At 38.0% G+C, this 14,616-nt stretch overlaps 1 protein-coding gene across 1 annotated transcript in view; it reads right to left on the reverse strand.

The window, feature by feature from the left end:
* Positions 1-14,616, reverse strand: part of lrrc7 (leucine rich repeat containing 7) — a 223,839-nt gene that overhangs the window by 165,016 nt on the left and 44,207 nt on the right. Inside the window, exon 2 of the mRNA XM_007248259.4 lies at positions 13,350-13,629. The gene's annotated coding sequence lies outside the window, so the exon portion shown is untranslated. The remainder of the gene's footprint in view (positions 1-13,349; positions 13,630-14,616) is intronic.

Below are 14,616 nucleotides of genomic sequence, written 5' to 3' on the forward strand. Positions count from 1 at the left end.
GATGAAAAAAGAGAGCGTGCCATCTACCCACACAGAGAGAGCAAGGCCAATCATACTCTCTCGGACTCCGGCTGCTGATGCCAAGTAGCATGATCCGGGATTTTAACCAGCGAACCTTAAATCACAGTGGAAGTGCAGTAAAACACTAAATTACCCTAAATAATAATAGATGTTAGTAAATTTGAGTTACAAGGATGAGTTAAACGTAATGGAAGGTTATATTAATGTTTTCTGAACACTTTAGGAATCTATTGTCATGTATTATAATGCGTTATACGTGTTGTGTTTCAGTTTGGAGCTGAAGGTGATCTAATCATTGCTGGAAGTCTGGAAGTACAGGCCTGAATGTGAGAAACTCAGGATACCCTCACTGTGAAAGAGAGCCATCAGGGGGCTCAGATTGTCAGGCTGCTGCCAGGCTGCTATAATTAAGCCTGGTTTGAATTGCAGCTCTTGAGGGCTTTATCCCGCAGCAGTGGAGCAAGACAGTGCCAGGCTGAGCATGGTAATAGGACAGCAGACCCTTTCCACAAGACGAGGTGCTGCTATGAGAATAACATGTATGTAGTACTGGCTGACAAAAAGAAAAAAGAAAAAACAACAACAAAAACACAAATACAGAGTAAACCAAGATGCTTGCAGTGTTTATACTGCAGTCACATGAGAATAATTCCATATTAATTTACAATTAAATTTATTTCAACAACTTTGTCTTATTATGCCAAAATGAGGTGTGAAAATTATTCCTAATATGAAGAAAGCAACACTAACGCTTTGCCCTATACAATGGGGCCACATCCTTAAAGGAGAAATCTGCTGTGATAAAGATTTGGGGTGTAATCAGACATTATAAAGAGTACAAACTAGGGGTGTGACGAGACACTAATATCACGAGACGAGACACGTTACTGAGTTCACGAGAACGAGACGAGACGAGATTTAAAAATAAAATTTTAAAGAAAACGTCAAAAATGTACAGACTGGTTTCTCTCACACATTAATTCTATAAGAAATAGAAATAAGAATAAAAAATAAACAGAAATCTTTTCTAGGTCTTATATAGTGCAAACAATAAGTGCAAACCACAACCAGTCATATTAAGACTATGGTTTTGTTTTTTTCTCCTAAATTTCTTGTACTTTAACTATGCAGAACCATAACCAGTCATATTAAGACTATGCTTGAAGTGCAAACAGAGACAGAACATTATTTAAAATACAGTACAGAGATAAGGGATTAGTACAGTATTTACATTTATTTTTATGGTTTGTGTCTTATTGGTCACTCTGTTACCGTTTATTGTTTCCACTGGAGCCAAAATGCAGCCAGACATACAACTTAAAAGTAGCAGAAGCATCTTCTATGCAAATGCCCAAATTTTCCTCTTCTGCTAAGAGCTGCTCTCACTGCTCAGCCATCATACTCTATCGCTACTGGGTTGCCAGATCCCTCTTAAAAAGTCCACACACTGTTTTTTTGCCCCGCGAGACAGGTTTAAGCCTGACGAGAAATAATGTCTGTTTTAATCTCGCCACGAGATCTAGACACACCCCTAGTACAAACTTTTGTTGAATAGCCCACCTCTGTTCACCCCCAGCTTTCCCAAATACAGTGCTTTTGGTCAATGCTACCAACATGCTAACAATGCTAGTGATAGGGGCATAAGATTGCCCATGCAAAGAAAACGCTATTTTTATACCATTAACAAAGTAGCTCAAAGTATCTCCACACTTCATTGGTAGGATTCTGAGGGCCCTGACATTTAAAATGAGGCACTGATAATTTTGAAAGTGCACAGGTAGTTTAATAAAACATTTTGTTATACACACAGTACCTTGAGGTAGTTATCTGGGTACCTCCATCTTGAAATTAAGTCTACCAATCCATTTCACACCAGATTTCTCATTTAAGCAGAATGACAGCATGATCAACCAGACCAAGCAAGTCATTAAATCATTATATAACCAGGTTGATTGACAAGCATAACTAGTATTGATAATTCTGGTCAACCCGCATGACCAGCTTTGCTTTTGTGCCATGGTCATGTGACACGTAGCTGAAGCAGCCACAAAAACAAAACTTTTCTTAAGCTTGAGATACAGTGAATTCAGAATGGATGACTGAATGAGATGTACTGAAATGACCCTGTTCTCAGTGGTTATAGTGGTGCCAGAAAGTAATTAAGAGAACCCGCCTGAAGAGTTTCAAAGTGACAGCCAGATTAGATACCATTTCAATGCATGTGTCAAAAGTGGTGCAGATCAGACTGAATGTAATATGCATGAAAAAATTCCAGTTCATTAAGACTCTACTGCTATTATTTCATCCATAGAAAAAAATTACTGATTTGTATTTGAACACACTCCTCTTTCTTCATATTCCACTGGCTTGCAACATAGTAACAACTAACAAATATATATACGTTTTTGGGTTTGTTTAGGTTTGCACTCCAAGAAACTTATCGAACTCATCAGCTTTTTTCAACCAGAGAAACAAATTACAGATGTGAAAATGCCCTGAAACACAACTTCTGCTGCTGCTACTGCTGGTCTCCATTTCTCAAACCTAATTAAACTGTTTTATGTTTAGGAGAAGATGGATGTAAACAACCAGGTTGGATATACCAAGTTACTCTTTATATCACTATAATTTTACAATATATGGATGATACATCTTTATCAATTTATAATGTATTATAATGTATTAAATCTTTCAAAATAAACAGAATTAAAAAGTATATCCTCCTTTTCCTGAAGTAACTGTAGAGTAACTGTAGAGGTGTAGAGGCCTGGAGAGTTCAGCAGTGCTAAAATGGATGTAAAGGTCAGACTTCATTTCCCATAGTTCCCATTTCCCATTTGGCCAATTAAGCTTTAGTTTCTGAGTTACCTTTTCAAAGGAATGTGGGTGAGTCCAATAAAGTGGAAGCTGGCAGGAAGTGTACACTATTTTATCTTTTTTATCTGGGTTTAGAGGGGTCTAATTTGAAGTTAGGCCAAATCTACTGTTCCAATTCTGCTAGAATGTGCTTAAAGTGAGTCTTTATGAAAAGAAAATGCCTGTAAAAATGGCTGTATCATTTTCATTCATATTAAAATGCTGTATATTTTGTACTGCACTGTTTTTTTTTAGATTCTACTTTGCAAAGGAAGGAAAATGAAGTCATGTGCAACATACCCAGGGTATAGTATAAATACGCAGTGTGCAGCGTTCAGCATTAGGATCTGAAATAAATAGGAAAGTGATTAAGAAGGCCCTGAAAGGCTGCTACCGACACAGAGGCTGCGAGTGGGTGTCAGAGAGAAGGACTGACTGGAGGAACTAGCGTTGCACCACCTACCACATTCACTCTTCAGGGACTCCAGGCTTTCTCTCCTCGCAGCTCTGCTGCAGCGTAGCTATGCGCCATCTGTCGCTGTTGCCATGGCAACAAGTCCCATTGATCTACATACAACCACAGAGGGAGATCTTCTGGTCTGATCTATTAGCATGAGTCAACGGCATCTCCATCTTGGCTAACCAGAGGAGCGCTGTTTTAGAAATGTGACTGACCATAATTAGCCCGGCCTCAGAGAGAAACGCGCCCGCAAATATGATTTCACTCACGATTGACTGCAATTAAAACTGTCCAGAAGTGGGTTGGGGTGCATCATAATCTGTTAGATTAACCCAACACTCACAGATCATACACAACAGCTCATATGGCTGGATGAGACCAACTGTAAAGCTCTGGAATCATCAGACCCAGGGGTTGAATCATATACATTATTAAGGGAAAGTTGGGTGTAAACAGCCAGGGCTTGGTATCGAAATTTAATACCAAAAAAGGCACAGACCAAAATGCCTTGGCACTACAGAGAACCAAAAGGTCTAAAAAAACTCAGTGCTTATTTTCAAATCTTTGCATGAAAAACACAAACACGTGGAAAACGCAGAAAGTGCACAGCGATGTAAAAAAAAAAAAAGCAATGGCACACTGGTGCATAGAAAGAGCATGGTGAGGTAAACATGTCGAAGTGCTCTAAAGTCTGGCTCTACTTCAAAAGATTCATCCACACTTCATTTTCCTTCAAACTGTCGACACACCGCCGCTGTGCTGAAGTCTCAAGTGCTCTCTCTCTCTTTATCCTGAGGTATTAAAATACAGTTAAAAGGATCTAGTCTGCCAGACCTAAACCACTATACACTACTATTTCTGTCCCCTCACAATAGTACAGGAAAATACCAGCATTTAAAAATTGAATCATGATTTTAATCATTTTTTTTTAATTGATTAACAATTAAAATAAATCTAATTTGCCAATCTGAAGCAGATTCTTTTATTTACATTTAAATATATTAATAAACACTTAAGAAATATGTGCACTGTTTCATATATGCACTGGTGATTTTAATTTTTGTTTCAAGTAAATAAAAATGTCTCAAATATCCATAGTTTCCATTAATATCCTTTAAAAAGCTCAGGCTATTACAATAAAAGATTTTACAAACACATTTATGAATAATGCAAAATGCTTGTTTGTTTTTTTATCGTTATCATCAAAATTGGGATTGCACGTTGCAGAACATCCTTGTGTGTGTGTAATAAATGGGGCTGTGTACGTGCTGAGCATAAGTAAGATAGGAATGGACACACCTTATTTTCAGATCAACATGCACATCTGCACGTATGAAGTGTGTTTGTGGGAGAAATACTAAACTTTGGATAAGGCCTTTGCTGGCATTATTCAAATGCCACAACATTCACGGCTCGTAGGATCCGCAGAATATCACAGCAGGAATTTGATTTCAAAAGAAGAACGATTCCCGTAGGCTCTCTGCAGCTCCGTGAAAATCAAACATTTAAGCAGTCTGGGCTGGGTCCGTGGAGAACGCAGAGTACGGCAGGCCTGCAGAAGTGATGTGCTGCAGAAGAACTGGTGTGGTGAGGAGTAAGCTTAGACATCAGTCATATCATTGGTATTCAACAAATCACTGTCAAAATCTGAACTTTGCAATGCTATTGGTGAGCAGCAGCATTTTAGACAGTGACCTCTGAATTCACTACAATTTTAAAGGCACATGAAGCAGCCTTTGGTTTTCTTATGCCGTTCTCCCAACATGCCGAGAGTAAATGTCCACTGTCGTGAAAACGTGCTGCTGTTCTTCTGGTTCCTCCCCAGCCATGTGTGATTGTTTTGAGCACAGCAGACTGGTGAACATAACGGAAAAGGGTTGGTGCACTACACAACTGTAAGTAAAATATAATCAGAAAAAAATCAAACCATTTTAGAGTCATCAGTAAATGCTAGTCTAGACAAACACACGTGCAAACGCGACTAGACCATGGCGGCCTGTCCAGGGTGTATCCTGCCGGGATTAGCTCATATGGCTGGGTGAAACCAACTGTAAAGCTCTGGAATCATCAGAACCAGGGGTTGAATCATATACATTATTAAGGGAAAGTGGGGTGTAAACAGCCAGGGCTTGGTATCGAAATTTAATAGCAAAAAAGGCACAGACCAAAATGTCTTGGCACTACAGAGAACCAAAAGGTCTAAAAAAACTCAGTGCTTATTTTCAAATCTTTGCATCCTGCCGGGATTAGCTCAACACAAACATTATTAATGGAATGTAATTCCACTTATATAAGGATAGTATAATAGCATAATAAAGCGATTTCATAATTTTCAAGAGCTGTGACCTTCTAATTATCACAAATACTCTTCATAATTTTAAAATGTTCAGTAAATAAATAAGACATAACAAAAATACATTACATGTATTTGCCGAGACGTACTGTATCATTCACCTTTATTGGTTCTTCTTTCTACAGATATCAGAATGGTCAATAGTGAGGTCAGCAAAAATTATTCATGTCATGTCCTTATATTGTACGATATGTTGATAATGGAATTATGCCATGATCACGCTGGCTTATGTTTAACCTTCATTACAAGATAACAAGATGTCATCTTGTTATCATCTTGTAGGTGTTCCCAAGCCGTGACACTTCCCCTGAGATGACGCTTCGTGACCACAGGCAGCAGTGGAACAGTGAAATAAATGGCTGGGTGAGACTCCATCAGAGTTACTATAATTTTTGCACTATAAATTGCACCGGATTATAAGGCGCACTGTCAATAAACGTCTATTTTCTGGTCTTTTTTCACACATAAGGCGCATTATTATGACACTAGTAGGAACATGGGTGTTGCCATGTTTTCCCTTTAATTCAGCAGGTCTCTCCACTGGGTGTTAAGACCTTTAAAAAAAAAAAATAAATTCTGACGAGTTAGACAAGTGAAACGAGCACCTTAAGTATAGATTTAAGTATAGATTTCCAGACTTCCACTAAAGCTGGAGCATTAGCATGAGTGGCTATATTAGCTAGCGGTTCATGCCACGTAGCTTGTTTTACCCAGTAAAGGCTCAGGCTACAGGTCGATATACTCACCTCTGAATGGCAAAAGAGCTAGAGCAGCTAGTGGCTAATGCTAATGCTGCTCCAGCAGTGCTAGCTGGGGTTAGCAGCAAGCTACAGGCAGATAATACTCCCCTCTGAACGGCCAAAAAGCTAGCGCTTAGCACGGTTAGCAGCTAATGCTAATACTGCTGGATAACTAAACTGAAACTCCTGTATAATGCTGTACTTCAGCAGAGTGGCTTTACTGCTCCTTACAACCTGACTGATAAAATTCAAAAAAGGCATAAAAGGCACACTGTCGATTTTTGAGAAAATGTATGGATTTTAAGTGCGCCTTATAGTGCTGAAAATACGGTACGCAAACACCAAGACTGAGTCAAACCTAAAGCAATTCACCAATAAACTGCAGCTGTCGCATTAAATATTTCTGGATCCTTCCTTTTGTGTCATTTCTATCACACGTAGTGACACATCTCACAGCTGATATAATCTGATTGACAACTGTCCTAGATTCGGTATCAGTAACAGATCTCCATGGGAACAAAGCGTGTCTAATTATGCATGCAGAATTATCAGCATGCAATCAATAATACTGTTAAGAGCGAGGGGAGTGGGATAAAAGGGAGACTGAGAGAGAGAGAAAGAGAGAGAGAGAGAGAGAATGGAGAGGCTCTCTTTAATTACAGTACACATCTGACGCGCTGTGGTAGGGGTGTGCCATATCGTATTGTACATGACAATATCCTTATATATACTTTTGGATGATAAAACATTTATAGATATTATATAGGCTAGTTTTACATATTAAGCATTGCTTATTAAAGGCATTATTCAATTCTTATGATTGTCTTATGAAGCCTCTATGAAGGTATCCTTCACATAAAGTGTTACCATCTACTGTTTGTATACAATTAAGTTTACAGTATTTTTTTTTCACAGAATGTTCGAAACTGTTGTATTTCTATAAAATATTCTTAAAATTAATTCAATATTTTTAGTGTTTTGTCACATTGCCAAGAATTTTATATCATATAAAACATATTGCCCACCCCTTCTCTGTATGTAGTTATTCTATCTCTCAGTCAGACCAAGGCCCCATCCCAATCCCCCTGCACCTACCACTCAATTTCATGTGTTCATGCTTAGAGGTATGTGTGTTTTGATGAAGCACACTCCAAAATGTCCAAATAAACCCCAAAAAAGTATTTTTTTTCTATGTTAAAAGTAGGATAACCATTGCATTATCTTTTTAAATATAGTTTCCGCTGAACTAGCATTAAAAATCACAAGTAGAATGTCTCATAGCACCTTAAATGATAGCAAGCTAGCTAAATTTCCTGTTCCACCTTAAATGGTACAACAATAGTTAAGCCCAATTTAAACATCAAAAAGCCAAACCTACCTACACCTAGTGTTGCTGAATGATTTAATTGTACTTCCCTTTCATGTGGTGGCGCTATGTGACTAATGTTCCACACTTTTTCATGGTATTTTGTGCCATAAATGATTAATATAAACAACATTGTTGGCATTTTTTTGACTACTAATTTGGCACTAATAGAATAATATATATTATAAAAAGGAATTAACCCTTTTAAAGACAATAAACTTTCCATTTCTGTTTACGCAGCCAATTTTGGAACCTTAAAAAGTTTCTAGCTTGAACCAAAGTATGATATAGTAGGTTCTTCAGTGTATGTATGTATGTATATAGCCGCACTGGGTCATTACTATGTTTCTTTAAGTTTGTTTTCTGTGTGGATGGAGGGTATTTTTCCCAAGTAAGGTACATTTTGAGTTAATAACACAATGGACAATATCACAATTAATAAAATGATTGAGGTAATGTCCACTTATTGAACAATAAATGGACATGAGGATTTTTACCACTTCCCCTTTAGTAACTCAGTTTCAAAAACAAGGGGTAGTGGTACAAATAAGAAGCTGCACTGGGCCTGACTGACCTGTAGTATAAAAAAAAGCCTCTAGTTGCCAGCCTGTCGAATCCCACGAGTACTGAAATGCACAGTATGAAAAACGCTGTGGCTCTACAAGCAGCTTTTAGGAGGACAATTGGCCCAATAGTGTGAGCAGTGTTGGTACACACTGCTGAGCCGCTCTATCTCTTCCTGTCACTGAGAGGGCAGTGTAAATTCACTGTCCTCACCCTCCACTCTCCTCCTCCTCCCCCCCGAGCCTGAGGAGAAGGTGCTAATGAGAACACCTGGGCAAATCGCTGAGAGCGAGAAGTGTTCCCGAGATCGTCCGTTACAGCACCGCCCGCTTATGCAGATCACTCAGACCTGTTCCAGAAGCCTGAATGGACAGTATTTGACAGCAACTTGATGATAAACCCCCACATTTACGCTGACGTCAAACCTGAATTGATATTCTGCAGAGTCACCGGCTCAAAGGAAACATCTTCCTCCCTCTCATGTTTAGAATGGAATGGGCTAGAACCCAAATAATACATTGCCTTACAAACAGTATCTAATCAACTTAAACAGACCTGTCACAATAGCTATATTATTTGAGTGATATACTGTTCCAGAAATTAATATAATAAACAATACTACTGTCATGGACACATTTAGATACTGGTTGTTCTTTATAGTGTTAGAATGTCCTGATGAATGACAAATCCCTGTTTTCCGAAAGACTCTGTGACATACTATTAATCATCCAATCAGGAACTGTTCATCTACTGAATACTAATTACCATTACTTGTTGTTCATTACGTATTTATGTATAAATGCCTGTCTGATTGTTATGTCGCTTTGCAAAGTATTGCCAACCATCACCATTGCATATCATGCTTTTCTCCTTTTTGTTTGTGTCAAGAACATTTATGTCACTGCTTCAATGATAATACAATAGAATAATAATGTAGTTACTAGCGGTGTGCCATATCATATCGTACGCGATAATATCGCCAACATTTTTGAATATCGTGAACGATATAATACCCTAAAATATCGTTCCATATCACCCTCCCCTAATTATCATATCAGGGTTCTACTTTTTTGCTGTTTTTATCAAAAAATAGAAAAGAATCACACTGTTCTCATCATTTCCCATTATGTATCTACTAGAAACAGATTATATATTCTTTATTTTACAGATTATATGTTCTGTATTCTGTATTTTGTATGTTTAATGTTTTTGCCTGATTCTTTGTCCTGTGATCATGTTTCTGTAAAGCTGCTTTGTGCCAACACCAGTTGTAAAAAGCGCTATACAAATAAATTTGATTTGATGATTTGATTTGATATATGTCCACTATCATTTAATTGACTTTAATCCTGGATACATAGGAAGATATTATATATTATATTTGGAGTGCATTATTAATATTATAAGTATAATGACATTCTGGATCATTGGTTTCTGTTACAAATCTGATGCAAATTCTTTTATTTTTTTAATATCTCAGTTAGGGCTGTGCCATATCATATCATATGCAATAATAAAATGTAATTAATTTAATTTAGTTAATTTTAATTCAGTGTTTTGTCATATCGCCATGGGTATCGTTATCGTGAAATTACCATGAAATATCGTGATATTAATTTAGGGCCATATAGCCCACCCCTAGTAGTTACACCCTTTTAAAGAGGGTGTACTTGTTATAGTATAACTGTTTAACATGACATTGTCCTAATGCACCCAATTACCTGCAAATTCATTAAAAGGGGCCACCTTTTCTGGTGAAAACAAAAAAAAAAACTAAGACAAAAGAACTTAGTAAACATGTACACAGTAGGAAAAGGCTACAAAATAATATACATAATGTGTTTGAATATTCCAGTAAGCACTGCTAGATCTGTTGGAGGAAAAGGAATGTACATTATTCCACCCAGACACTGCCTGGACACTAGTGCAAGAAATAGACCTGTCAGTAGAGGAATAGAGAGGCAAACAATAACTCTGAAAGAACAGCAGAGTTCAGAGACTGAGAGTGGAGTGCAGATGCACCAACTCAGAAACACCAACAGGAATTTGGCATACCCATCAACAATCACAAGCCAAAAAGTGAAGCATGGGGGTGGCAGCATCATGCTTTATCTTTCAGTCAGGCTGTGATCACAAGCACAACCCCCAACACAACACAAAATGCATTGCTTTTTCTCACTAACATGCAAAATATGTGCTAAAATGAAATGCAAAACCACTATAACATTTTATTTCCCTGCACTCAATCTCTTTAAGATCAAGTATTCTTTAAAACAATACACAAGCATTTACATTTTCAATGTTCAAAAGCAATCACAGTGTACAGGATTGCATTCTGTTTATGAGCAGCGCTAAATTTGTGCCACAATGAAATGTAATCACTGTCCAATCAGAAACCACTACTGAAATTAGAGTGGCACTGAGAAACCAGTTAGAGTAAACTCAATTATGTTAAAATATTTACCAAACACACCCACACCATAAATACATATAAAAGAAATATAATTATAAAAAAGAATAAATTATTTCTCTCTAAAAGGCCAATATATGATTACTTGTTACCATTTCTCATCTGACAATAAATTAGAACCTAATCTAATTAACACTACATTTTTTAACACAGATTACATTAAACTGATAACAAAATATATATTTCTCACCATTCTGTCCTCATCATTTCATCAGTCCTGTCCTCATTATATTGAAAAGGTGAGTAAGCCAAGTTTTTATTTGGGACAGCATATCGTCCCGGCGAAACAGAACAGGCACTGTCACGACAAACATTAGTCATGCTCTAAATTGTCTCTGCTCTTGTGGTTTCACACCTGAGGCACAATGTAAAAGCACCAAAAGTGATGAAACTGCCTCGCGGCGTTGGCTTCTCAAACTCCGCACAGAAGCATAGTGTTCCTTCTGGGAGCGACGCACAGTCAGAGGCACTGGCAGCTCTCCACCAAGAATGACATTTAAGAGCAGCTCTATCAGTGAAAAAATGTACAATTTCAACCCACCGGCATCTGCAGCATTCAGAGGCAAACTTCTACACCTTCAGCTTCAGCAGCAGAAGCTTATACACCTGCTACAGTACATGTGAATATATCACAACTATGGACCAGTCATGGCCAGCGGTCGCCAATAAAATATCTGGTCTATACGGTGGCCGAGAAAGCCCAACGCAGTGCAAATTGAAAAGCGCTGCAAAAGCACAAAACACATCCATCAAAATTACAACACAGGCGCAGCAAATAGAAAAACGCGCTGCAAATAGAAAAACGCGCTGCAAATAGAAAAACGCGCTGCAAATAGAACCACAACACAACGGAAGTGAGTCACAACACAACGGAATTTTCCCGGGGGACCTTAAAAGATACTGTACCAGCTAAGCTGCGTCTTCAGTAACGTCTCGGACTTCACTGTGTGTACAAAGGACAATAAGTGGCAAACAAGGCGTTTTGTGAAGCAGAACTTTTAATAATATGCACACAACCGTGGTAATCACAGGTAATAAACATAACTTACTTTTCAGAAGCTTGTTTGCCACTTATTGTCCTTTGTATACAGCTGGTACAGCATCTTTTAAGGTCCCCCGGGAAAATTCCGTTGTGTTGTGACTCACTTCCGTTGTGTTGTGGTTCTATTTGCAGCGCGTTTTTCTATTTGCTGCGCGTTTTTCTATTTGCTGCGCCTGTGTTGTAATTTTGATGGATGTGTTTTGTGCTTTTGCAGCGCTTTTCAATTTGCACTGCGCTGGGCTTTCTCGGCCACCGTAGGTCTATGGGAAAAGGCAGAAGTCAAATGATCACATTATTTGAATCATATCCAGCCGGGTCTACACATCAGTGAGTTCATTTCATAAGTTCACTCAACCTTTCAACAGCTCCTTATCACGCCAGCAAATAATGGATTCAGCTGCACCAGAGCAGTGTTAGGAAGATGAACGGCTGCATTTCTAGGCAAAGATTAAAGTTATGTCTGGAAATTTATGTCACTTAAAAATGATGAGTTTCTTTGATTTTACCAAATTGAGAACCTCTGCAATATAATCAAGAGGAAGATGGATGATCACAACCCATCAAACCAAGCTGAACTGCTTAAATTTTTGCACCAGGATTGGCATAAATATCCAAAAGCAATGTGTAAGACTGGTGGAGGAGAACATGCCAAGATACATGAAAACCGGATTGTTCCACCAAACATTGATTTCTGTACTTTTAAAAATTTATAAATATGAACTTTTTTTCTTTGCATTATTTGATGTCTGAAATCTTTCTGCAAGTAAATACTATAAAAGACAACATTTGTATTTGGAATTTGAGATAAATGTTGTCTATAGTTTATAGAATAAAACAACAATGTTAATTTTACTCAAACATAATCCTATAAATAGCAAAATCAGAGAAACTGATTCAGAAACTGAAGTGGTCTCTTAATTTTTTAAAGTCTATATATACATACATATACATAAATCAGATGGTGGTTTGCTTGTGGTGAGAACATGATCTGGTCTCGATCTGACCCAGCTATTAAACATACTTCTTTCTAATTTAAAGCTAAACTACTAATAAGGTGCAGTTTAATCTGATTTATTAGCCAGATAATATACTGCTTTGAATAAACACTTTCTCTGCTGCTGTTTACACACTAAGAGTGGTATGTGCTGCATTAACTTAAAAACACTGGTAGAGAGCACCATCAAGCCAACCCTGAAAGAGCAAGGCCCACTTTTGCTCTCTCAGACTTCGGCTGCTGATGGCAAGCCGAATGATCTGCGATATGAACCGGTGATCCACCAATCATACTGACTGCTAGACCACAGGGAACGCCGAAATTTACAGCATTCTAAAAAAAATCTTGTCTTGTCTTCAACAAGAGTAACAAGATTGAGACACAATGAAACATTAACTGTCCAGAACATCAGCGATCAGCAGGACACCTGATCCCAACAGCAGAAGCACTGCAGTAGTTCTGTAAATCCTGTTCCTCACTCACCGAAGTTGAGCTCAGATGACCTTGAGTATTTTCTGAAGCCTGCACTCCGACAGCGAACCCAGGACAGACAGAGCCTCTGCAGATTATTACTGGTGGGTACTGGTAGCCGCCCAGTTCCTTTGCGTGGATGCGCTCTCGTTGACCTGCCACATCTTCAGCCTCCTATCCAAGTCCTGCCAGCCACTAGGCTCTGATGAGATGTCCGGTTAGATCATCCATGCCTCCGCTCTCAGTCCTGACACTGTGACCAGCAGACGCTGTCTCTGGAATCCATGTGAGTCTGTGAAATAGAGGTTAAAACAACAGGTTATTCACAATTTCGATCACAGAGCCACTGCTGACATTTAGAAAGCATCACTAGATAAGTGAAAACTGTCAGACAATATATTATACTTATTCCTGTAGTTTCAGTATTTGGTTAACATACACTGATGTGAAAAAAGTATTTACCTCTTACAGATTTCTTTAGTTAAAATGATGATTTTATTTATTAAAGGAAAAAAATCTATCCAAACCAATCAGGCCTTGTATGAAAAAGTAATGAACCCTATGAATGAACTAGATCCTGTCTGACAACACGAAGAAGCTAAAAGATCTCAAAAAGAAACACATTATGCCACAATATGAAGAAATCCGAAAACAAATGAGAAAACAAAGTCATTGACATCTATTAGTCTGGAAAAGATTACAAAATACTTTCTAAAAATTTGTGACTCCAGCAAACCACAGTGAGAACTATTAGTTACAAATGGAGAAAACATGGAACACTGGCGAATCCTCTGAGGAGTGACCGACCTACCAAAATTACTCCAAAAGGGCATGGACAACTCATCCAGGATGCCCCAAAAGAAACCAGAACAACATCAGAACAAGAAACTGCAGGCAACACCACTATAAATTAAGGTCAGTGTTAATGGTTCAATAATAAGAAAGAGACTGGGCAAAAATTGTATTCATGGGAGAGAGTTTAAAAAAAAAATCTTCAATTTGCCACCAAAAGACAAAAACAGATTTTTTGAAGTTGTTTGTCCTGTTAGATCTGGTCTAAAAATAGCACAACATTTTAGAAAAAGAACATCACACTGAACGTTAAACATGGTGGTGATAGTGTGATGGTCTAGGGCTGCTTTGCTGTTTCAGGGCCTGGAAACTTGCTGTAATTGATGGAACAATGAATTCTGCTCTCTACCAAGAAATTCTGAAGGAGAATGTCCTCAGTGTAGTGTAGTTCTACAGTTTAAAAAGTTCTCCTTACTGTACATTTATA

This window comes from Astyanax mexicanus, chromosome 5 (assembly GCF_023375975.1).
Source record: "Astyanax mexicanus isolate ESR-SI-001 chromosome 5, AstMex3_surface, whole genome shotgun sequence".
NCBI classification, from domain to species: Eukaryota; Metazoa; Chordata; class Actinopteri; order Characiformes; family Acestrorhamphidae; genus Astyanax; species Astyanax mexicanus.